Below are 24,194 nucleotides of genomic sequence, written 5' to 3'. Positions count from 1 at the left end.
AGCAGCAGGAGGCCCAGCCTAGGGCAGAGAGATGGTCCCCTGGTGGGTCTCAGCCCCGGCCCGACGGAGGGCACAGGATCAGCGGGCAGCAGTGTGGGCCACCGCAGGCAACAGGGCCCCAGAGAAGGCACGCTGGGTGGGCCAGGGACAGCCCACGCCTGAGACCTGCTGAGGAAACCAGGTCAGAGTCAAGGGGCAGGGTCCCCCGGAGTTCCTGCCAAAGCCCGGTGTCCGGGGCTGGGCCCGCCAGGGCGCCACCCGGCCTGCCCCTGGGATGCTGCCTCAGGCAGCGGACAGCTCTCTCTCTGGGTACATCGTACCTATCGCCGCTTTTGTGAGGCCTTTTATTTATTTTTTCTATTTGTATACATTTAAGGGGTACAAGTGCAGTTTAGTTATGTGGATATAGGGCGTAGTGGTGAAGCCTGGGCTTTTGGTGCATCCATCCCGCAAACAGTGTACACTGTCGCCATTACGTAACCTCTCGGCACCCCCCAGCCTGCCGAGTCCCCACTGTCCCTCATGCCACCCTTCGTCCACGCGTGCGTACTGCCTAGCTCCCGCGCGGAAGTGAGAACATGCGGTTTGGCTGTTTCTGAGCTCTTTCACTTGCGACGATGGCGTCAGGTCTTTTAATCGAAGGCTCCGGCTTGCTGAGTGCAGGAGGTGGGCCTGCCCGGGCCGCGTGCGCTGGCCGGCGACAAACTTCCCGAGCCGCGGTTCCCCGTACGCGAATGGGGCGGAACGCTGACCGGAGGGGCGGTCGCGGGGGTGAGCGAATAGTGTGCAGGGCCTGGCAGTGCCTGGCACAGTAGGTGCCCGGTAACGTAGGTTGTTCTTGCCCTCCCCCTCCACGCGGGCATCCGCACGAAGGTCCCTTCCTGGAGAGAGAGAGCGGCGACAGGTCGGAAGGAGGAAACTGGCCCGAGACGGCCAAAAGGGGTGTCGGAGCGCCCTCTGCCGGCCGGCCGTGGTCAAGGCTGAGGCCGCGCTGATTCTCCTAGTCCTCCAGGGCCCAGCCCAGCTGAGGACAGCGCTGTCCCGTCCCCGTTCCTGAGATCACTGTCTCCCCGGGAGGAGGGAGCAGCTTCTGTCCCTGCGGGGGAGGGTGTCAGTAGCCACAGTGCACATCTGCTATGGCAGCCCCCCTGACACCCTTGCACTGTGTCTCCTGGCTGCCAACACTTGTGGCAGCTGTGCCTGGGGGGAGGGGCGTGGGAGGCGCCGGGGAGGCTCAGCGCAGGCCTGGAGTGTGGAGAGACCATGTCACCTGATCTCAAGCCTGTGATTCCCCCTCCAGCCTCGACCCGCCTCCCCGCCCCCCATCGGGTAGCTGCCCTCCCAGACAGTTCTTCACCATCATAGAGTGGGTCACCTTCAGCCGCTCACTCGCAGCCCACGGCAGCCCAGGAGAGAGAGATTTCCATTTCCTCCTGACAGCTACTTTTCAGAGAGGTTAAGGGACTTGGCCAAGGCCAGGCTTTGTGCTTGTCTCAGACCCAGGGCTCCAAGTCCCATGTGTCCTTCACGTTGCCTCTTATGGGATCGTAGAAATTTGATTCCTTGTTATCTGGTGCTTGAGTCACCCTGCAGCGCCTGTGACAGCAAGTGGCCATGCAGTGACGCTGGGCCTCCAGTGCACACTCTGGGTGGCAGGGACCTCACTGCCCCTGAGGCAGCCATTCCTGCTGTGGCCAACGGCTTCAGACTCCTGGTCTTGGGTTCACCATGTGGAAGATGCATCTCCCTGTCTGTGGCTCCCCCCACGGGGCTGAGTTCTCCCCCTTGTGCTGTGGAATGAGACTATTCAACCTGCCACCTGGGATGTTTGAAGGTATTTGTTGGGGATCCCTGAGTCTTTCCCCGCAGAGCCCCAACCCTGCTCCTTCCTCTGTGTTCCCAACATCGACCAACATGGCGTCAGCAGCTCAGCCCCACACTGTCTAGACTGGGGTTCACCCTGAGCCCGCCCTGTCACCCCACGTCGGGCTGCTTCTCCCTCTGTTGTCTCAGCAATGTCTTCCTTCTCCCCTGCTCCTGCGCCTGGGCCCAGCCTGACTCAGCCGTTTGCATTACCCCACAGCCTCACCCCGCCTTGGCCCCTCGGGGCCATCCCCCTCTCCACATCGCAGATCATTTTCCTAAAAAGCATTGTCACCAGCTCCATTGCCTTTTGGTAAGTCCCAACTCCTTCCCCTGACAGAGGGGACCTTTTGCCACTGCCCACCCTGGACTTTGGCTGAGGTACTCTTCCCAGCTGCAGGCTTTGGGCTTTTGCCCTCTTTGCTTTGCAAAAGTGTGAGGACTTGGGATGGAAGGAACAGAGGTCCCTTTTAGCTGGCGGTGCAAAGGGGACCATGATTAGGGGTGGGGAGGGACACGGCCAGGCCTCGGGAGCAAGCTCATTTTTCCCTCCATCCCTGGGTATGGGCAGATTTTCCTTCTCTCTCTGGCCACAGCGCAGTGAACGTCCCAGTTCATGAATTATAGGTTCAGGCTCGCCATGAGAGTCAATCTGTCTCTTTCTCTCATCCAAGTTTCTGGGAGAGAATGTCAGCCTGGTGTGAGCCCATTGTCATGTGGGGCAGGGCAGGAGAGAAAACCCAGGGGTGCCCACCACCCCACCGCAGGAATGACCGAGGTCTCGATCGCCCGAGCCTCTGGTGTCGGCCTGGGCAGCTCCACCCATCCCTGCCATGCAGCTTCCCTGACTTCACCCAGGTCTGAGCCTGGTGCTTCTCTGGGTTCCCAGGTTCCCCTGGGTTCTCCCTGCCTAGTGGACAATGTCTGTTCAGAATCCTCCTTCTCCTAGAATCCACCCCCCGTAACATATATAGCAGCCACTTTCTGGCCAGTTGATTGGTTCAGGATAAGAGAATAAATCCCTCCCCTGTAGATTCTTTTGAAACTGGGATTCAAGGAGTAGTGGCCAATGCCTTTCTCATGTGGAATGCAGCAAGAATTAAAGCTCAGACGCTCTTGGAGGCCATGTGAGTAGGACATCTGTGTCTTCTTCCCTCATCTTCAAGTGATATCCTCCTGATTTTCTTTTGGGAAGTGCCCCTCTATCCCTTCTCTGTGGTCTGACAGGGGTGGGCCCATCAGCTCTGTTGGACCAATCAGATTCTCTCCTGGGAGTTTGGAGCCTGTGCAGAAATACACAGAGAGATAAGGTGGTTGGGGCTCAGCTACCTGCAGTTGCTGAAGTTGTAAGGCTGAAGGAATAGTGCAGTGAACATTCTTATTCTCTTAGATTCACTGCCTGCTAACATTTTGCCACATTTGCTTAAATACACACACTCAAACTTTTTTTCTGAATTGTTTGTAATACTTCATCCCTAAGTCCTTCAGCAAATTCTCTTGAGAGTAAGGACTTACTCTTCCATAACCATAATACCACTGTCACATTATCCAATTATCTATTGTTGCATAATGAGTCACCTCAAAACTAACTTAGTGGCTACAAACAACAACAATTACAGTATTATCAGTGTTGGTTCTATGGGTTGACTGGGTTCAGCCCAGTGGCTCTCACCCACGATCTCTCTTCTGGGTGTAGTCCAATGGTGGCTGTGGCTGGAGCCACCTCAAAGTTTCCTTCACTGATATGTCTGATGGTTGACACTGCCTGCTGACTGGACTTCAGCTGGGCTGTTGACTAGAACACCTATGAGTGGCCTCTCCATGTGGCCTGGACTTCCTCGCAGCATGGTAGCTGGGTTCCAAGAGTCAAGGTCCAAGAAAGAGGCAGAAAGTGGAAGATGCTGGTTCTTTAGGCCTGGTCCCAAACTCTGGCACAGCTTCACTTCTGTCCTATTCTATCAGTCAAGCAGTCACAGAGCCCAGATTTAGGGACACAGCCCCATCTCTTGATTGGAGGAGTGTCAAAGAATTTGGAGGCTATATTTTAAAACTATCACACACCATTAATTTAATGTTGATACTATATTATCTAAAACATAGTCCATATTTAAATTTATCCCAACAATGTCTTTTATAATTATTTCTTTTTTTTTTCTAAGTAGAGATGGGGTCACATTAAGTTGCCCAAGCTGGAGTGCTGTGACTACTCACAGGCACGATCATAGCTCACTGCAGCCTCCAATTTCTGGGCTCAAGTGATCCTCCTACCTTGGCCTCTTGAGTAGCTGGGACTATAAGCACACTCTTTTATAACTATTTCTTAAAATCCAGTATCTTATGAAGGACTTGCACTACATTTAGTTATCAGAAATCTTTAGTATCCTAGAACACTCCCCATGTATTTTGTCTTTCATAACATCACCATTTTTAAGAGGCCGGTTGTCTTGTAGAATATCCTACAATCTGTATTTGCCTGATGCTGGGTGGAGTGGCATGAATGTAGTCCCTGCTATTCAGGAGGCTGAGGCAGGGGGGTTGCCTGAGGCCAGGAGTTTGAGGCCAGCCTGGGCAACATAGTGAGACTCTGTCTCTAAATATACATATATGGCTTTTGGAGGCTGCATGGAGCGGTTTGGATTTTGGTGGCTGCCATTATCCCAAAGGAATCTGGCAGCCAGCTCATGTCCTCTTAGTGCACTGGCGGTGACTATCAGCAAGTTATACATGAGTTGTCAAGTCAGTTCCTGTTATTTTATTTTGTAATTTTTACAATTTTTGCTTAAATTGGCCAGAGGCATCCTGTTGCTTGCAAGTGGAGAATCTCAGCTGTGACATCATGTTTCCTGCCGCCTGGATGAAGCTGGATTGCAGGGCAAGGCAGGGAGAGCTACACAGAGAGGTGGCGTTTTGGAGCCCTTGTTTCACGTCATCCTGGGCCCAAGGGCATTTCTGGGGACTGGACAGCTCCAGAATTCCACATATTTATTGGAACAAAACACACTTTCACAAAGGTAACACAGCCACGTCATCAGCACCCAGATGAAGGACAGAACACATGAGCCCCCAGAGGCCTCCTCAAGTCCCTTTTGGTCTCCACCCCCCTCAGAGGTAACCAATGGTTTGACTTTTCTCACGAAAGGCCAGTTTGACATGTCTTCATACTTGGTACACATGGGATCGCACAAGATGGCACAGTATGTGTGCCTGAGTCCGGCTTCTTTTGTTCAGTGTTACTGCTGTGAGTCTCGCCAATGCTGTGTAGATTTAGGTAAATATTTTGGAGGTGAAACTGATAGGACTTGTGTATTTACCCAGTGCTGTGGGAAACACCATTTCATGTCTCAGATTCAATCCCTTTGTCTGTACAATGGGGCTGATGGTGACAATACCCAGCTGTGGGTGTTGCAGTTCCCACACTGGGCTCCGTGAAGGGCCTGGAATAGAGCAGAGGCCCGGGGAGCCCTCTCCCTCCCTCTGCCTAGGAGTGGGTGAAACACACGCACCTCTCCTTGTCCGCAGACCCCTTGCTATTTGCATTTCTAAATTTTGAAATAGCTCTTATCCTGGAGTGCCTGCCTGCCCCAGCTCTCCACTCTGTCCCCTTGTCCCCAGTGCTTGGGCCTCTGGGAGGACATGGTTGCACTATTAGTAAAAGTATTGCAGGAGTAATGTGTCCTTCAGATGTGTGGGGGTTTGGTTGGACAGACATGGCACGGGGGTCGGAGCCCAGATCACTGCTAAGCTCCCCCACCCTCTGTAAAGGTGGGGACCATCCTATGTGCCTCTGGGGCTGTAATGAGGATGAGAGGGGGCTCCCCCGCAACAAGCCTGTGCCTGTAGTGCCTGGTCTCTGAAGCTGCTGCGCTTTGCCTCACCTGCGACAGCTGAAGCCTGTGTCCTGCACAGAATCTGATTTCATTGGCGTGGGATGCAGCTTGGACATGGGGAGTTTTAAAAGCTTCCAGGTAACTCTCATGTGCAGCAAGGTTGAGAACCACGGGCCTGGCGCACAGCAGGCGCGCAGTAAATGCTGAGATTTGGAGAGAGAGGTCCCGGCTGGTTTTGAGGCTGGAGTTTGCAACTTCCTGCAGCTGGTGCGCCCCTTCTTGCTCCCTTACGCGCCTCCACATCGCACCCCACCCCCGTGCCCCACCTTCCTCCCACTGAGGAAACCAGGACATCCCTCACCTGCCGCCCCCCGCCCCGGGTACCCTTGGGTTTTGCCAATGTGCCTGTGGGTGCATCAGAAGGCTCCCCTCACCCCGCCGCCAGAGCAGGTGAGCGCAGGAATCCGAGGGGGCGGCTGCCCAGCTGGGAAACCGCCCCGAAATAGACCCCCCGCCGCCCCCGCTGCCTCCTCCCGGAATCTGCTCAGGCGAAAAACAACCCTCTCAGTCTCGGTGTCTCCCCCGGCGCGGCGGTGCAGGGAGGAGGGCCGGGGCCTGGGTCCCGCTCGGATCCACGGACCGGGGCCGGGCCGGTGCTGCAGTGGGGGCGCTCGGCCACCGGGCGGCGCTGCCGGCCCGCGAAGGGGAGCCCCGCTGGCGGGGAGGAAACCGGGGGGCGGGAGCGGGCCCGTGCCGGGCTCTCCGGAAGGGAGGTCCTCGCGCCCCTTCTCAGCCTGCGGCTCCGCGAGGTGATCCCCCTGCATTCTGGGGGTGGCCGAATGGGCCCTTCATCCTGCGCAGGCCAGTGCATACCCCGTTCTGCAGGCGGAGGCAGAAAGTGAGCTGGGACCGGGGTGCGGACTCCCTCAGCGTCCCAGCAACCGCCCTCCTGCCGCCGCTTTCTGCCCCGCATTTCCTATGTGATTCTTGAGGTCTAAACATGTGTGTGGTGGGGGTGGGGCTGGGGGTGGGGGCGAGTCAGGACCATCCACACATCTAGCCAGTCATCTGTCTGTCCATCCGTCCGTCTACCCAAGTATCATTTGTTGCCCACTGACTGTGAAACAGCGGGACCAATGGAATGGGGGTGAGGGGACGTTATCCCTCCCAGTCTGGGGGAGCCAGACCAGTGAACGGTAGTCTCCAGAATTCTGGACCAGGGGTGATGCTTGAGCTGGGCCGTAAGGTTGGGGGGGGTCTTTGGGTGGAGAGGAGGTGATTCAGCCACAGAGGTGAGAGGGGGAAAGGAGGGCACAGAGGCTGGGGCTGGGGGCAGGGGAGCAGCGAGTGCAGGACAACTGTGTGCCAGGAGCTGAGGCCACCAGAGCAGCCCCGAGCTGTGGGTCCCCTCCTTATCAACTAGGAAACCTCGGCTGGAGACGTCAGGTGGCTGCCCAGTGGTGACAGTCAAGCTGGGGTGCATGCGGGTGTAGTTGGCTCCAGGTGGAGAGAGGGCCTAGCCTCTAACACCGACTGTGTTTCCCTGGGGAGTGCTGGTGCCAGAGCCAGCCTGTGTCTGTCCCCTAGCAGTCCCAAACACCTCGGCCTGGTCCTGGGCCTGGCGCTGGCCTCCCAAGAGTACACGGGGTCTTTCATGCCTCTGTGGCTCCTCTTGCTCTGCTCACGTCCCCACTCACACCCCGATCTTGGGAGAGGCTCTGCCATCAGCCAGGACTTCTGCAGCGCGCCGGGAAGCCTTTGCCCCTGGGAAGGCCATCGGCTTTGCCAGCAGGCGGAAACACTTGGAGCCAAGCCAGGCTGCTGCCTCAGAGTGCCCAAAACTCCCGTAACCCCCGGGGAGCCAAGGGCACGGACACCATGGGTCAGGGGTAGGGGTTGGAGCGGGGCTGGCCAGAATCTGGGGCAGGGACCGAGGCCAGAGATTGAGCTCTGTGTTAGATGGCCGTGCGGCTCTGGCCTCTCTGGGCCCCAGGTGCACATCTGTCCCTTGAGGGTGGTGCCGATCCTTGGGGTGGGGAGGGCTGAGGAAGAGACTCCGGTGTGGGATGCCGGGATGAGCTGGGTGCACAGGTCAGGGAGCCCTGGGTCCTCTGCCCAGCTCCCCTCCTGCTGCCTCTCCAGGGTGAAGTCTGCAAGTCTCAGCGGGTGAGGAGGTCTCCAGGGTCACGCTGCAGTGGCTCACACCTGGGCCCTCCCTCACCATCTGTGTGACTTTGGGCTCAGCCTCTGTGCCTCTCAGCTTCCCCCTTTGCAGAATGGAACCATAGCTCTGGTCCCTCCATCCCAGGCTGCTGAGGAGACTGGATGTACTTGCACGGTTACTTAGAAGGGCACCTGGCAGGTAGCGAGTGCTCGATGTGAAACCTACGCCCAGCCCGGCCCCGGGCTCTCCAGGCCCCAGCCCTGCTGCCTCCCCACCTTGCTCCTGCCTGTGAGCCTGTCTTCCATCATGGGGGCCTCCTGCCCCACTCCAGCTGGTTGGAATTCTATTAATATTTCAGTTTGATGAATTAAAGATTCTTCTCTACCCTCCTTCTGATGTCCCAGGAGGGAATTAAAAGCACATTGGAGCCAATCAAACGCCATTATAATGCAGCCAACGAGAGTAGGAGCTGGTGTGTGGGCTTTCCTTCCCCAGCACTGCTTTGTCCTCTTTGGAGGGTCTGGGTGACAGCTGGTTGTTGGGAGGTGGGTACAGGAAGAGGGAGAAGCTGGGGAGGAGGAGGAGGGCAAGGGGTGTCTGCATAAATGCCCTGCCTCAGGTGGCAGAGTCTCCCGCATGGCTCAGGTTTCCCCATGATGCCTGTGTGTATGGGGAGGTTTGGGGGCAGTGCAGCTGTGACCTCCGCCCCAGGACAAGACCGGGACACTCCTTCTCCTCCTCTGCCTTGACTGGACTTTTTCTGGGCCAGCCCCCTGACTTCTGTGGTGGGTACTGGAGATCCCTGAGCAGCGAACCCTGGAGACGGTCTGAGCGGGACCCATGCTCCTTGAGGCTCCACCAGTGGGAGGTCAGGCCTGTTCCGGCTGTCTGTCCTGTTGACCGTGTGGGTCCCTCGGGAAGGGAGCAAACGCTGTCCGGGAGCTTCCTAAGCAGGCCCAAGACTGGAATGTGGTGGGGGGACATTGACAGAGGGGCCCACTAGGGCTTCCCGTCCCTCTGTCAGTCAGCCATCTAGGCTGTGTGGCCCTTGCCCTGTTCCAAGGGCCTGGAGCCTGGTTGGAGGACAAGAGCCACCAGACATGGCCTAGGGCCCCAATCACAGGACCCTTATACTTTAAAAGCCTTTCTTACTCCTGTTCTTTCCTTTCATCTCCCAACAGTTCCCCAGGGACCAGCATCATTGTGATTCACATTTGACAGTTGAGGACGTGGAGGCTCAAAGTAGGGGAGGGCACAGGACACACACCTGCTGGGACAGTGGGCGCTGAGATGCTGGAGGTCCGTCTGAGGAAGCCCAGGGACGGCGCTCCAGGAGGGGTGCAGTGAAGCAAGGGCCTTCGCTTTCCAGGGCAGGCTCGCCTCCTGCAGGCCCCCTCTCAGGGCCAGCTGGACTGCGTCCCCTCCTGCGCCTGTCACCTGGCTGCCCCCCCCCCCCCCCCCCCGGCACCAGGAGCCCTGCCACTCAGCCAAAGAAGCAGGCTGGCCATAAGGCTGCAGGTGCGAGCAGGAGGGGCTTTTAGATGTTAATTGTATTTTGACATCCCTGCTTGTGACATCCATCCTGATGACATTTGGCTTTCGCTGACAGCCCCCAGACTTGTGGAGAGAGAGAGATGATAAGTCGTTTCAAATTGCAGAGAGGCAAAGAGCCTGGAAAATCCCGAGTCTTAAAAAAAAGAGAGGCAGAGGAGGGGGAGAGGGAAAGACGAGGAGAAAGTGGAAATCAAGAAGAGTCTTCCTTTCTAGGTGGGTCATCCATTCATTCACTTAACAATTGAACATTTATTGGGCACCTACTGCATACTCGGCACAGTCTAAGCCCCATGGAGGGTCCAGGTGTTCCGTCTTGCTGCACAGCCCACTTCCCCCTGCCTAGTTCTCTCGGCTCTGCTGAATCCTACTCATCTTTCAGGGTCTGAGTCAGGGGTTAACCGCCCCCTCCCGAGGCCTCCGCTGACCTCCTGGCCTCAGCCGCCCCTCCCTTCCAGGCCACCCTTAAGCTTGAGGCAGCAGCAGGTGCTGACCGCCATAGGAGGGGAGGCGGGGCTCAGTCAGGACCTGTGCTTGACAGGCGCCGCCTGAGTGCCCGACCTGCCACTTCCCGCCACCCTCATTCGTCCCTTCTCCTGGAATGACGGGCTTCCTCCTCTCTGCCTGTCAGCAGGAGGAATTTCCCTCTGGCTTCTCTTGACTCCTGCCCGGCTTTTCCTTCCTCATAACCCCTCCCTCTTCAGCCCTATAGCGGGGAAACTGAGGCTGAGGAAGGGAAGGGGAAGCATCATCTTTCAGGAGCTCTGGAGCAGATGTGGAAGAAGCTGAAGTTGACCTTGGACCCCTTCTCTTCCTCCTTCCCAGCTGCCTTGACCTCCATGCAAGTGGGAAGAGACAGTGAGGTGTTTCGTGGGTGCCCTGCAGCATGTGTTAAGGCCCCTCCAGCGTGCTGGTGCCAGACGTACTCTACCCTGAATCCTCACCACCTGGTCCAGTTTATGTCCTGGTGCTGGGTGAACGGGTTTAGCAGAGCTGTATTCAGATCCCTCTCCTCCTGCTCTTAGCTGGCACAGCCTCGGCCAGTCTCCCTCCTCTTTCAGCCGCCAGGGCAGGAGGAGGGTGAAGACACGAATGTGCTGCGTACCCTGCAAAGCCCTGTGTCCACATGGGATGATTGCAGGTGCACAGACCCTTATCAGATACCCTTGGGACCAGGTCTTTTTGGAATTTAGAAAGATAGGGTGCAAATACCATATAGAATGCAATATCCCCAGGAGGCCTGGGACAGTATCCTGAAAACAAATACTGTCCCTGGCATTCCTGCAGTGGCAGAGTATCTCCCACCAAAGGATCTGGATAGCGACAGTGAATAGCTTTCATGTCAAATTTTGTTGCCAGATAAGTTTGCTGAAAACTTATGGACAAACTTGTGGTTTTCAGAGCATTTTGGATTTTGGCATTTTGGAAAGGGGATTGCAAAGCTTGAGAAAGTTCCAGAGGGGTAGGAGGATTCCTGGAGGCTAGATTCCTACTGGCCTAAGGGAAGAGCAGGTTCTTGAGATCCTTGTCTGTCACCCTTCAGGGGTGTCACTCATAACTGTCCCAGCCTGTCCCTGAGCCTGGGCTGGGGGAGTTTCCCAGTGCCCTTGCCCTAGAGACTCAATGTCTCCTGTGGGGTGAAGGAAAGCGGCTGAGGAACCGGGAGGCAGAACAGGACTGACTTACCCCAGGATTCTTAGCCCAGGGCCTCAGCCTTGACCTCAGCCCACAACCCCTCCTCCTGGGTGCCTGCCGGGTGACTTATGACTCTCTGGGGAGCCTGGGGCCATTGCATTCTCTTCCTAGTCAGCTCTTCATCCTGATAATGTCCTGCCAAGGGACAGTTATTGTTTAAACAAACTCCCACATCAGAGACATTTCCATCTAATGCCCTGGTTTAGGGAAACCAAAATTGAACCCCCTCAGACTCGGAGGCTGGGGTGATGGCTGGGTCATCCCAACACGGGGGGACCATTTATCAAGTGTTCCAGGTCTGCTAGCTTCTCCCAGGGCCCCTGCACCTTCAAACTCACTTTGATTTATTTCAACAAATCCTAAACTTTAGGATTTTTCAAAGACAATTGCTCTCTCCTATTGGATTCTTTTGAAATGGAGAAGTTGGAGAAGCAGTGGGTGGGAAGGGGAAGGGAAGTTGTCCCTCCCCAGGGAGACCGGAGCAAGAAGAAAGAATCTGATGCAGCAGGAGAGAGTTAGATTAGGCCTCAGAAAGAACTTCCAGGCCACAGAGGTATGAAGAACAGGCTCAGGACTCTGTATTGTTATTTTCTCTAGCACTACCTGGCTCTTCCTCTCCCCTCTCAACCCTCCCCCTCCAATGCAGAGGCGTCTCCTTTTCCCTGGGTAAGCCCGTGCACATGAGACTGGCATACAGACGGTCAGTGTGTTAGAATCGCCACCTACTTTGCCAGCATCAGGCCAGCCTCCTTTAAAGGTTTCAGAATGAGACCTAACCCTGAATCCCAGCATCCTTAGAGAGGTGAGCCCCTGAGAGCCCAGCCTCTGGTCTCACTTATGGGGAAACCAGGCTCAGAGAGGCTGGGGGCTACCCCAGGCCACACAGTTCTCAGCGCAGAGGTCTGGTCTTCCTGGGTTCCAGCCCCGTGCCCTCCTCCCCCATCCCAGCCCTTCCCAGTCACATCCTGGCTCTGAGGGGCGGTCTGCTTGCTGAAGAGAGTGGTTAGGAATTCAGGCCTTGGAGCAGCTGTCCAGGCTGGGCCCTTGCTGTGTGACTCCTTCAGGTCACTTCTGATCACTGTTCTCCCACAGTTGTGGGCCCTTAGCTCCCCCAGGGCGGGGGACACCAATGGAAGTTCTTTGAGGGTGTATGTGTGTGTGTCTGTGTCTGTGGATCTGAAGGTAGTTTCTGTGTGTGTGTGTGTCTGTCTGTCTAAGTCTGGTTGTCTTTATGTGTCTCTGAGTCTGTCTCTGTGGCACGTCAGCCATGACCCAGCAGAGAGCACGAGGGAGAAGAGTGTGTCCCAGCTGGACAAGCGGTGGCCCACAGGTGGGGGCCGACGGCTGAGGGCTACAGACTGCGCAGGTCTGGAGGCCTGGGGCGGCACAGGATGGTTGCCCGGAAGAGCTAGGCCTCAGGCTGGGAACCTGCAAACTGGACGAGTGCACAAACCCAGCCATCTGCCAGCCAACAGCGTTTCTTTTTTTAACCCCTGAAAAATATAGCCTGCCCAGCCTTCTGCGACACAGCTGGTGGGGGGCGGGGGGCGGGATAATTATGGCCAGAGTGAAGGCAACACTGAGGGGCAGGGCATGGGGGGAGTGGCTCGGGCAGTTTTGGCTCTCAATAAACCATGGCCCATGTTATTTTCAGTTTCATTCATTCATTCATTCATTCATTCAACAAAACTATATTGAGGATCATGTTCTGCGTTAAAAATTGCAGTGGCTCCTGCGTATGGGCACCTACATACAGGACTGGATGTGTGCATACATTGTTTCATTCCCTTTCCATGACCACCTTTCAAGTAGGGCCCAGCCACTAGCCCATATGGCACTTCCGAGTGAATCAGAGAAAGGAACCCCAGCTTCTGGGCAGACAGCCTCAAGGCAGGATGTGTCACTTGTCAAGACCAAGGCAGGCTGAATTTGAGCCCCTCTGCGCCCCCTCAACTGGGTGGCCTCTTGCAGTGAACAATCTGCGCCCTATACCTGCGGTCCTGCTTTGAGGTCAGTGTCATAATCCTTGTTCTACAGATAAGAAATTGAGGACCTTGCGGGGGATGGCCCAGGCACACACACAATCTGGTTTGAACCCAGCCAGGCTGTTCCCAAGGACGTGGCCTCTCCAGGAATAACTTGAGTTGTCTGCAAGCCCAGAGCAGTGCACACTTGGCTGGGCAGAGCTGCTGGGCAGCAGGAACTTTCATGGCCTTCGCTTATATCTCTATAAAGTGCGACGTGCTGAGGTCCGAATGGCCACAGGGTGCGCTCCTCAAGGGCAGAATCATGTTCAATCATGTGTGTATTCCCAGGGCTGAGAATGGCGCAGAATCTTGGTCAGTGTTGGTTGCATTAAAAAAAAAAGGCATGAATGAATGAATGAATGAGCAATCTGGGCTCTTACATGAGAGACTTCAGACTCACTGGGTAAATGAGATATGTATTTGGGCAATCATATGTGACAGCAGAGAGAATACATGCTTTACCAACATTTATTCATTCACCAAACATTTCTTGAGCTCACACTATGGTTCAGGTACGGTGCCAGGCACTGGATGAACGATGGTGAACAAGATGTGGTTCTGGGCTGCTGTAGTCTGGCGTTCTGGTGCCTGAGCAGGTCTTCAGGAAGGGGCAAGCACTTTGGATAAGGGGCATGGAGGGAAAGGGACAATTCAGGTGGTGGTGGGGGCTTAGTCCCTGTTATTCCCAGACCCTCTCAGACATTCCCCTGGCCTGTAAGCAGGTTATCCATGGAAATTAGGGGTTGAGCTGTGAGGGTGGCTGAGTTCTCCCAGGCCTAGGCATAATCAAGCATAGGGTGGCACTCTGCAGGTCAGCCAGGAGGACCTTTGGACAGCCTCGCCAGCTCTGCCACCAGCCACCGTCTTCCCCAAGCTCCCTGGTACAGTGTCGTGCACCCTCCCCAGGACAAAGACAGTCACATATTATGGCTCTACTTGAAGCCACTTCTGCAGTCTGGGGCCAGATGCTCTCGCAATCCTAAGAGGGCTGCATGGTCCCGTAGCTTTCTCCCTGCCAGCCCTTAAGGCTAACCCTCTCCTGGGATATTTCAAGCCCCCTCTGGGCAGGCGAGCTGGGCCCACCAGGGGCTGAGGGATTCTTCCCAAGGCTCACTGCAGCCCGCCGACCAGGCCACCTGTTACACTTTGCAAACCGGTGCTGCAGGGAGCCAGCGGGTGGGGTGTTCCCCTAGCCTGGTGGGGTTCTGGGGTGGTAGGGGGCTCAGTGGAAACTGTCCCCTCACACAGGCTGTTGAGACCTGGGGCAAGTGGAGTCGTCTCGCTGGGCCTCAGTTTCCTCTCTTGTTATATACTTGAATCAGGAGCAGTAGGGTGTGCAGATGAACATGCCACACGGGGGCATACGCCACGTGCGCGCGGATGTGTGAGAAACGGCCCTGCGGGTGAGGGTTCTGGTGACGCACCGGGGTGGCAGTAGCGTGCCCCTCTTTGGTCCTGTGCTTTGGCTGTGCTTTTCAAGGTGTGTGGCCGGGAGGCTATGTTCCCTGAACCTCGACCTCTGGGGTGAGGAGGGGTCCCCCCACGTCCTCCGGGTTGGTGAGCTTGCACGCGCACAGGGAGGAGGGGGAAGGGGGGGCTTCCGGGAGAGGACGCCGGCGAGGTGTGGTGGAAGGGGAGCGGGCAGGGGGGCGGCTTGGAGGGGCAGCAGGACGTCCAGAGCGCTGGCCTTCCGGAGGTGGAGGTGTGGGCTGCGGGGTGGGCGCCGGGTGCTCTGTCTTTAAAAGGCCGGCGGAAGCGCCGCGCGCTCGGCCCGCACTTTGAGCGCAAACTTGCGGGGCTGGGCTCTCGTCTCGCCTCGGGTGCGGCAGCGGCTGTGGGCGCCCGGCCGGCAGCTGCGGGCCCCTCGCCCCTGCGCTTCCCGGCGCTCCCGCCCCTCCCGCAGCCTCCCCTCTTCGCGTCTTCCTCGCTCTCCCGTCTCGCTCCCTCTTTCGCTCGCTCTCCAGCGCGCTCTCCAGCTCGCTCTCATTTTTTCTCTGCTGCTGCCGCCGGCGCCGCCAGGCGCCCGCACCTCGGCCGGCTGCGCTCGCTCGTCGGCTCCCGCTCCGCTCCCTGCCCAGCCCAGCCCGGAGCCCTCGGCCGGACCCGGCTCTCGGAGCCCCTCGCCAGCCCCCTCCGGCCCGGACGCCGGGCTTCGCGGCAGCAGGAGCAGGGCTTGCCGCCGACCCCCAGCTCGTTTGCTCGCTCTCGCCGGAGCAGCCGAACGCCGCGCGCTTAGTGGAGGCTCTGGCCGGGTGGCCGCCAGCTCATTCCCGCTGCGTCCGGGACTCCAGGCGGCTCCGCACCGGGCTCGGTCCGCAGCGTCAGCGCCGCCGGCCGCGGCCGGGGCTCCGGGCTCCGCGAGAACCGAGCCTCCTCCAGCCGCCGCCTCCCTGCGCCCCCGGGGCAGGCAGCCGACCCCTCGCCGCGGCTTAAACCTTGCTGGCGGCGCGTGGTGAGTTGTGGCCTGAGGGGACAGGCAGAGGGGACCGTGCCCTCCGGCCTCCTGGGGCGCAGGCTGCGGCGGGCATATGGGGGCACGGGGAGGTGGCCTCTGGCGAGCTCCCGCGCTTGGGGCGCCGGAGGAGGGCCGGTGCACCGGAGCCCCAGGGGCCGGAGCGCGCGGACTGGACTAGAGGGTCTCCCCTCGGGGCTAGGGTAGGCTTTCCGGATGCCCGGAGGGAGGGAACGGGACAGCGGCTTTTTTGCGGGGGGTGGGGGGAGAAAGTAGTGTCTGTGTATGGGAGATTCCACCGGATGGAGGGTCGTGCCAGCTTTCAGGTGGGGGCGGCGACATTAGCGTGCCCCCTCTGCGGAGAGGCAGGACAGGCGGGGGCGCGGGGCATTATTTGCTCCTCTTCGCCGCCGTCTCCCGGCGGGAGGACAGCACCAGCCTCGCGCGCCTCGGCTTCTTTCCCAGGCACCGCGTCCGGCTCCCGTGCCCGCCCAGCGCCGCCTTCGCCACCGGCCGGCGCCGGGCAAGAGCTTGCCCGAGGCCGCGGCGGGTTGGGCGGCGCCCCTGGGTTTGGGGTCTCCCCGCGGCCCCGAGACTTCAGGGTCAGGCTCTCTGCGGACACTCGGGACCGTCCCTCACCGGGACCCTACTGAACGGACCGGCCGTGTGTGTGTGTGTGTGTGTGTGTGTGTGCGCGCGCGTGTGCACGCATGTGTGTGCTTGTGTGTGCGTGCGTGTGTGTGTGCGTTGAGGGGGTCCCCGCTCCGGGGTCGGTCTTCCCCGGCGCTCGCAGGTGGAGGCGCCCTCCCCGCGCGGGGGCGGGGCCGGGAGGTGGAGGCGCCGACTGCGAGCGGCGCCCCCGCACCGGGGCGGTCTGAGGCTGTTTGCGCGGAGACGGGGCAGCAGCGGCGGCGGCGGGGAGCCCTGAGGCCCGAACCTACGAGCGCCCCCTGCGCCTCGGCCCGAGTGACATCCCCGCCCTCACACTTCAAGTCCTTTCGGATGAGGCGCCTTGCTGTTTTCCTCCTACCCTCTCCGCACCATGCCTGCCCCTGGCGCGGGAGAAAGCTGGCTTTTCGGGACACCGACTGCGCTGGGCTTGCCTGGCTGGGGCACCCGTAGCCACGTGTCTGTGAGAGTGGTGGCTTGCCCCTCTGTAAGTCTGGCAGAAAGCCAGGTGTGATGGGCAGGCAGAGTGTGTGTGTGTTCCCCTAACCCCTCCCCCTGCCCCTGCCCAGGTAGGAATGGGGCTTGGGGCAGGCAGGGCGGCCAGTGAGCACCGCGGCCCCACGGCCTGCCACTCTGCAGCACCCAGCCACATCCTGGGCCGGCCCTGGTGGAAGTGAAGAATGTCCTCATCCCCACCTGCCCACTCTCCCAGGATGTGACCTGGGCTTGCCCCACTTTCCCTCTGCATCCAAGCGGGATGCTCTGCCAGGCTGTGGGTCTGCAGCCCAGCTCCTCGGGGCCTAGGTAGAGAGAGAGCTTCTGGGAAGAGCTTGGGAGGGCTCGGAGGAGCCTTTCCTGAGAGTTCCTACAGAGGAGAGTGACAGTCTGAGCCCTTGTCCCTGCTCCCTGGCCCCCAGAAGACCACTTGGTCAAAATCCACAGCACTTAAGCCAAAATCCTGTCCTGGGGTGGGGGTGGGGCTAGGGCCTTTGAGGGTGGTGTCGCTGAGCCTCTGCTTAGCCCTGGGATGGGTGTGCCTGCCCACTCGTGAATTAGGTGACCACTGTCTTCACCTCCTCCAACTTTAGTCTTTTTCCACATCAGCTTTTGCCTACCTGCCAACACCTACACACCTCTAGGGACAAAAATACCCAAAAAGTTACCCCCACTGAGGTCTTAGTCACTTCATAGGCTACCCCCCCCAGGGGTATTTGTGTTCCAGAGGAAGATGGCTATGCTTGTGTAACCCAAAGGAATACTCTCCTAATGGATTTTCAGGCATTTTCAGGAGCGAGACATTGGGGGGGGGTGCAGTCTGTCACTAAGAATAGGGAGGGCCTGAGCAGGTGGAGGGGAGGTGGGGGCATGTTAGGAGTTGTGCTGCTTTCTTGGCCTCAATGGCCTTGCGTAGGCCGTTCATCCCTCCCTCCATCATCCCTCCTCCCTCCTCCCTCTGCGTCTGGGTGGCTTCATTCTGTGACGTCTCTGGGAGGGAGCGCCTGGCACAGCGCGGGCAGTCCCAGGTAGGTGAGAGCGGGCCAGTGAGCGTGTGCTAGCCAGAAGGGTCAGGGGCCCTCCCGGGCCTGGAAGGCTTCTACAGCCCCATCCCCTTCTGAGGGGCCACAGTCCAGCCTCCAGGATGCTTGGCCACCCCCGTGGCTTCCCCCAGCCCCCGTGGCAGGGGGCCAGCTGGCAGGAAAAGATGGGAGCAGGATCCACAGGCTCCTGAGCTTTGTAATTACAGCCGATAGACACGTCCTCTCCCCTAGACAAGTGTGGAGCCAGCAGCCCCTAATTATATGCCACCCACCCCGAGACAGCTTCCCACCCCTGCTGTCCTCCTCTGCTCGGCCTAGAACGCAACTTTCCAGTGGGCCCCTCTGGCAGCCCGGGCAGCTGGGCCTGCCGGCTGCTGGCTGCGAGGTTATCTCACTTCCGCCTTTGCTGCCTGGAGAAGGAGTGCAGGGTGCTGGCGTCTGGGCTCCGGCGGCTCCTAGGGCTGCCGACAAGCTGCTGGCTGTCGAGGCCCACCTGAGGGGGCGGCCAAGGGGGTCGCCCTGGCCGGCAGCAGGCCTGGACCGGTGGACACCACCTTTCTATCCCTCCCACCCAGCCTGATGGCTCCTGGACAGAGCGAGGAGGGCTCATTTTCTTGAGTGTCACCTCTGCCCTAGTTAGCAGACGACCAGCAAAAATTAAGTTGGAGGTTTCTCTGCCTTTGGCGCTGGCAGAGTGCAGGCTGCTTTTTCTCCGATCCTGGGGGCTGTTTCTCCTCTGTTCACTGTCTCTGCTGCCTCCCAGCCAAACCTGAGGCTGGTAGCTCCGCCCTCCCCACCAGGTCCTTCCCCTGCCCCCCGAGTCACAGCTCTGGGGGCTTCTGTCTGGCTTCCCTGCTACTCCCCCGACCCAGCTTGCCTTGTCCGAGCCTGCCCCTGAAAGGGGGAGTACAAATGGAGCTTGCTTAGGGGAGGGGAAGCCCGCCAGCAGCTAGCCCACCCTGCGCTGCCGCCCGCCCCTAGCCCACAGGCCCGAGGAGACTTCCTGTCTGGCTGTGCTTCTCTTGGCTCCTTGGAAAAACAAGCACCACAAGGATAGTAAAAATCACCCCTTAAATTAAAGCTGATGACTCCCGTCGAAATGTTTTATGATTAACCTCACCATTTAGCAATCTCGTGGCAGCAGTGAGGCATAAATATACGTGTACACATGTATATTGAATAAATTGGGGAACGCAGAGTGCATAATGACATTATCTGGACCCCATTCAATTAAGGTAGATATAATCTGCAGTAATTGGGAAATACCAGACCATAATGACAGCCCATGCCATTCTGGGAGCAGGCCATGGTGTCTCGTTAAGCCTCTCAGTTTTCCTGGGACAGACACTGGCCACCCACCAGCTGTGACGGGCTGTGATGACAGCGTGTCCCAGGAAAGTTCAGCGGGCTGCCCTCCCAGGGCCGGGCCACCCACATGGGGACCAGGAGGTCTGGGTTCTGCCCAGTCCCCCACATTCAGCCCTCCCAGCTGCCCCTCTGCTCCTTAGGGTGACAGAAACTAGCCCCTGGACCTGTTTCCTGGTTGGGGCCATGACTTCTAGTAAAACCTCTGTCATTGTTACAGGGTTATTTTTAGTTTTAAGTATAGAAGTAGAGATTGGGGACTTGACCTGGATTCTTAAGCTTCTGGCAGCTGATCGCTCCTCAGATATCACTCACTGCCCCTTCTCGGTGCCTGGCCTCAGTGTGGCCTAGGGACGGAAGTCTCTCCCACAGCCATGGTTATGTTCACGCTGTGCAAGACGGCAGAGCTTGGATGATGATTGTATTGGGCCAGTGGCCCCAGCTTTCCAAGGCAGTGCTGGGGTTGGGGGAGCCCTGATTTAAGGAGGGGGGACAGGAAGAGGGAGGAGAGAGGGAGAAGCAACATTAGCTGCAAAGCCCACAGTAGTACCAGCTGCTACCAGAGACTTGCCCACTTGGGTCTTGTGCTGGAAAACTAGAGATGGTGGTGGCATGTATGGTCATGGGAGCCTGCTGGTTGGAGACCTGGGCAAGTGTGAGCTTGGTGGCTGGTCCCCTGGCTCTGGGAGAGGAGGAAGGTCAGGACTGGGCATTTTCTGGGCTGACCTGATGGGACTGAGGGCTGACAAGCTGTGCCAGCCTTCCTGTGCTCCAGGGACGGAGCAAATCGCTGGGGCTTGCTGATGTGAGCCGCTGAGACCCTCACAGTGCGTGCCCTTCTGGGTCTCAGGTTCCTCTTGTCACACGTCCCTGCCTATTGCTGTGTTCAAATCCTCTGGTAGCCCCTCATTTCTCCATTCACACCATGGCCTTTAAGGTCCTGCTTGATCTTGTGCTTGGCGTCCTCTCTGGCCATGTCTCTTCATCAATCCTGTCCCCTTCCCACTGCCCTCTTGTTGTTGGCCTCCTTGCTATTCCGTGAACTCTGAAGGCTAAGCCCATGCCCACCTCAGGGCCTTTGCACTTGCTATTCTCTCCACCTGGGATGCTCTTCTTCCAGATGACCACATGGCTCATGCCTTTACTGCTTTTACTCTGATCAAATGCCACCTCCTCAGAGAAGCCTTCCCTGATTAACCTTTTCTAAAAAAGCCCCTTGGGGTCACTCCCTGCCCCTCTCCTGCCTTATTTCCTTTCATAGCTCCTGGTTTCCTGAAGCACCGCACACCTATGTGTTGATGTATTCATTGTCTCTCCTGTGCCCACTCCCCCACTGGACTGCTGGCTGCACAGGGCTGGTGTCCGTTTCACTCCCAGCAGCTTCCTCAGTGCCCAGAGCAGGGCCTGGCACACAGCAGGTGCCCACACATTTTGAGTGCCACGTTGAAGGACTGAATGGTGTGGAAGGAGGGAGGGATCATACTCTATGCTTGACCACACAGCACGGCTGTAAGAATTCAGGCAAGGTCTGAGCCCCGCTCCGTGGACTGAGAATGCTGCTTCAGACCCTGTCCTGGGCTTTGCCTCAGTGGGGCTGCCGTGCTGGCTCTGGGCAGGGCCCTGGCTTTGGTCATTTATTGAGCCTGTCCTGTGTTCCGAACCTTGGACTAGGCATGGGGGTATCGAGATGAAGGTGGTGCTGTCTGTGCAGGCCTTTAACGTGCTCCCAGGCTTGTGAGAATTAAATAGCAAAGTGAGAGAGGCTCTGTGTCATTAACTGCAGAGGAAGGAGGTAATGGGAGTTGGAATAATCAGGGCAGGCTTCCTGGAGGAGGAAGGCTCACTCTTAAGGGTGAGCTTCACCGAGAGAAGTCTGGAAGGAATCATAGGCTGAGGGAAGGCAGGGGCAATCGATTGAAAGTTTTCCCCTCTTTAGTGTCCCTTGGCATTAAGCTAAGGGATTGCTTCCTCTGCCCCTCCCGTCCTCCCTCCCTTCTTTCTTCCACACACACTTCTCTAGGGCATCCACCACGGCCTAGCATGCAGCCGCCCGGCGGAAGCCGCTCACCTCTCAATCGGGCCTTGTTTTGTTGTTTGGGCAGAACAGGGAGGGCATGGCTTGTGAGTTGGGGCCTGGGGTTTCTGAGTTGGCGGCTTCCTGGTCCAGGTGAGCGGGAGCAGTGCGGCTAGGCAGAGGGCTGGGCTGGGGCCAGCGCCCTGAGCTCTCCGTGCCCTGCTGGGTGGTGCCTGGGAGCAGGGCTGCTCCTTAGGCAGAATAAGCCCCGGCCAGCCTGGGGTCGGGGAAAGGTTCCAAGAGGCTGCCTCATTGCCCAATTAATCCTTGCTTGAAACCATGCCCCAAATCCCACCGTTAGAATCAGTCCTGTGAGTTAAAGAATTGTCTACAGAGGGGCCCTGTAAATACAGAGATAGGTTACTTGAATGTCACTCACGCGCTTCCACAAAACCTGCTGGGGGTGCCGGGCGTGGTGCTAGGCTGGCTGTGGCCCGGCGTGCAGCATAGGGCACGATCCCTGCGGCAGTTGTGGCCACCTGGGGGGATGGCTGTGCTGGGAGGAGCTGACGGGCCGACCCCCTTCCCATGGACCGGAGTCCTGGTGCCAGTGGAGACCGGACTGTGGGCTTTCCTGCTGGTGCAGCTGGGACGGGTGGCCTTCGACGACCTGCTTCCTGGGTCCGGGCCCTGGCCACTTGCGAGGAGTCTGTCCCACAAACCATACCTACGCAGAGGGGCCACCAGTCCTTCCGCATCTCCTCTTTGGGGGAGTGGCGCTGCCTTCCAGGGAGATGGGAGACGTGGCTGGTGAGGCTCCTAAACAGCTCAGGAGATCACCCAGCATGTCTGCGGGCGGCTTGGCCCCGAGGGGGCAGAGGTGGACAGAGATGAAAAGGTGGTGGGAACACGGTGAGGCTGTGGGCTGAGAGGAGGGGGCTCTCGCCTGGCTCCCCTCGCTGGACCCCAAGGGTCTAGCTGTCGAGGGGCGAGGCCTGGGAGCCACCAGGCATCTCCTGTGCAACTGACCCTCTGACCCTCGAAGGGCCCGGGCTCCTACGGCCCCGCCCCCGGGAACCAAGCACGAGGCTGGTCCCTCGATCCATTTGCCTTTTATTCTTGTGCTTGGGTTTTGTTCTATTTTCTTAGTTTGGGGAGAATGAAAAGCTCAGTGAAAAATAATGGGGGGTTTAGTAAGTCACAGTTGTTCTCTTCGGATCTGGTTGCTGTTTGTGGTTTGTGGTTCTTTCCAGCTTGGGCCACCATTGCAGAGGGAAGGGCTGGAGTTAGGCAAGTGTGAAAGTCCTGCTTGTTAAGACTTCGGAGGGTCCCAGGGGGAGTTCCGGGGGCCCCTCCACGCAGGCCCTCAGCGATCAGAGAGGCCTCAGCTGGGATGGGTAGGGAGTCCTCCTGGGGCCCCATGCTGACTGCGTGTGGGGTAAATGTGGCCTGCAGTGGTACTCCAGCTCCCGTCACATCCCTGTTCACTGGAGAGAATGTTCTGGAAAGTGCTGTTGCCTGTGAGCTTTTGCTGGGTGGAGATGACCCCTCCCCTCTGCCACTCATCCCTGCTCCTCCTGGTCCTCATCCCTCTGTGGCTGTCTCTGTCCTCCCCTGGAGCCAAGGAATCCAGCAGGGGCCTGAGAGGGAAGGGACGAGAGGGAAGGGAGAAGAGGGAAGGGATGCAGGTTCCCAGAAGAGAGGAGCGGGGCAGGGAGGGTGGAGGGAGGCAGTGGGAGAGAGGCCGGCCTGGGGCTAGGTTGGGCACGGGCTTGGACCTGCAGCCTTCCTGGTGACTCCCTGGGAGGGATGCTCCTAACCGTCCCAGGTTTGAGATTTCTTGGCTGTTTTGGAATTGGGGGGTTTCAGAGCACTGGGGAAAGGACTTCAAAGAAGGACCTCCTCCAAGTCCCCCCAGCCCCTTGCTCTGCAGATGGAGGCAGGCCCTGTGGGGGAAGGCAGCCTCGGCCGGCTCCCACCCCACCCACCCCCGGCCTCTGCTCTGGGCGGCTCCTTTCACTCGGGGTATTTTTACCTTTCCCTTGTTCCTGTGCCATGATCAAAGGAAGGAGAGGAGGGTAAAAGAGACAGTGGTTTTCCCAGCTCTTTGAGAAGCTCAGAAAAAGCAGGCCTGGCAGGACTGAGGGGTGGAGAGGGACCTGTGGTCAGGGGCTGGGACCAGTCTGGGGGAGGGAGGCCTGGGGGGATGTGGCCTGCCGCAGGCTGGGGCCTTGATCCTAACCTGCGGGGTTTGCCATTCTCCTCTGAGGCCTCCTTCCCCGGCCCTGTCCGTCCCCCTGTGTGTGTGTGTGTGTGTGTGTGTGTGTGTGTCTGCGTGTGCACACTGCTCAGCACAGACGTGCTCAGGCCTCAAGGAGAAGCCACGTTGAGACCTCACGAAGGCTCTGGAAGGCTGAGCAGGGCCTGACTGTCAAAAGCTGCTGTGCATTGATCTCCCAGCCCGAATCGGCCCTGCTGTAGCCTCGGCACACAGCCTGTCACGATGCCAAAAATCCCTGCGTTTGAAATTCATGGGAGCCAATCACAACCCCACAGGATGCTAGAACTGGCCGGGCCTGAGAGATGGTCTCGCCCGGCGGCGCGGCCAGGGGCATGGGCAGCCTGCCCAAGCTCTCTGCCCCCGGCTCTGTGTCCCGTAAGCACCTGGTGCCTCGGCGTCTTCGTCTGTGGGACAGGGATACAAATAGCAGGAGGGCTGTGCGAGGAATGTAAGCAGAGCACTCGGGACACTGGCTGGCACCTCGCGGTGGTGTCGCCTGCTGTTACTGCTCCACGGGGCACTGTGGGCATTCAGACAGGACAGCATGTCAGCGCAGGCTCTCCTGCCACGCAGGACCCCTGCCTGCACTCAGCCTGGGAGGCGACTCTCCCCCATCGTTGCCACAATTGAACATGTGCTCGCAGGGGCGTATTTCCTGTGTGACCCCAGACTGGGTTCTACTCCAGCCCACCCATTTTACAGATTTTACTGAGGAATAGAGGGGACATGCCTCACCTCCAGCAAGGCA

At 58.5% G+C, this 24,194-nt stretch overlaps 1 protein-coding gene across 1 annotated transcript in view; it reads left to right on the top strand.

Moving 5' to 3' along the window:
• Window positions 1–14,599: 14,599 nt before the first annotated feature.
• GRM4 (glutamate metabotropic receptor 4) overlaps window positions 14,600–24,194 on the top strand; it is a 113,240-nt gene continuing 103,645 nt past the window's right edge. Inside the window, exon 1 of the mRNA XM_045543512.1 lies at window positions 14,600–14,680. The gene's annotated coding sequence lies outside the window, so the exon portion shown is untranslated. The remainder of the gene's footprint in view (window positions 14,681–24,194) is intronic.

The sequence above is a fragment of the Lemur catta genome, chromosome 2, assembly GCF_020740605.2.
Source record: "Lemur catta isolate mLemCat1 chromosome 2, mLemCat1.pri, whole genome shotgun sequence".
Taxonomy (NCBI): domain Eukaryota; kingdom Metazoa; phylum Chordata; class Mammalia; order Primates; family Lemuridae; genus Lemur; species Lemur catta.
Note: the sequence above shows the minus strand (reverse complement) of the source record. Positions and strands in the feature narration are given on the sequence as shown.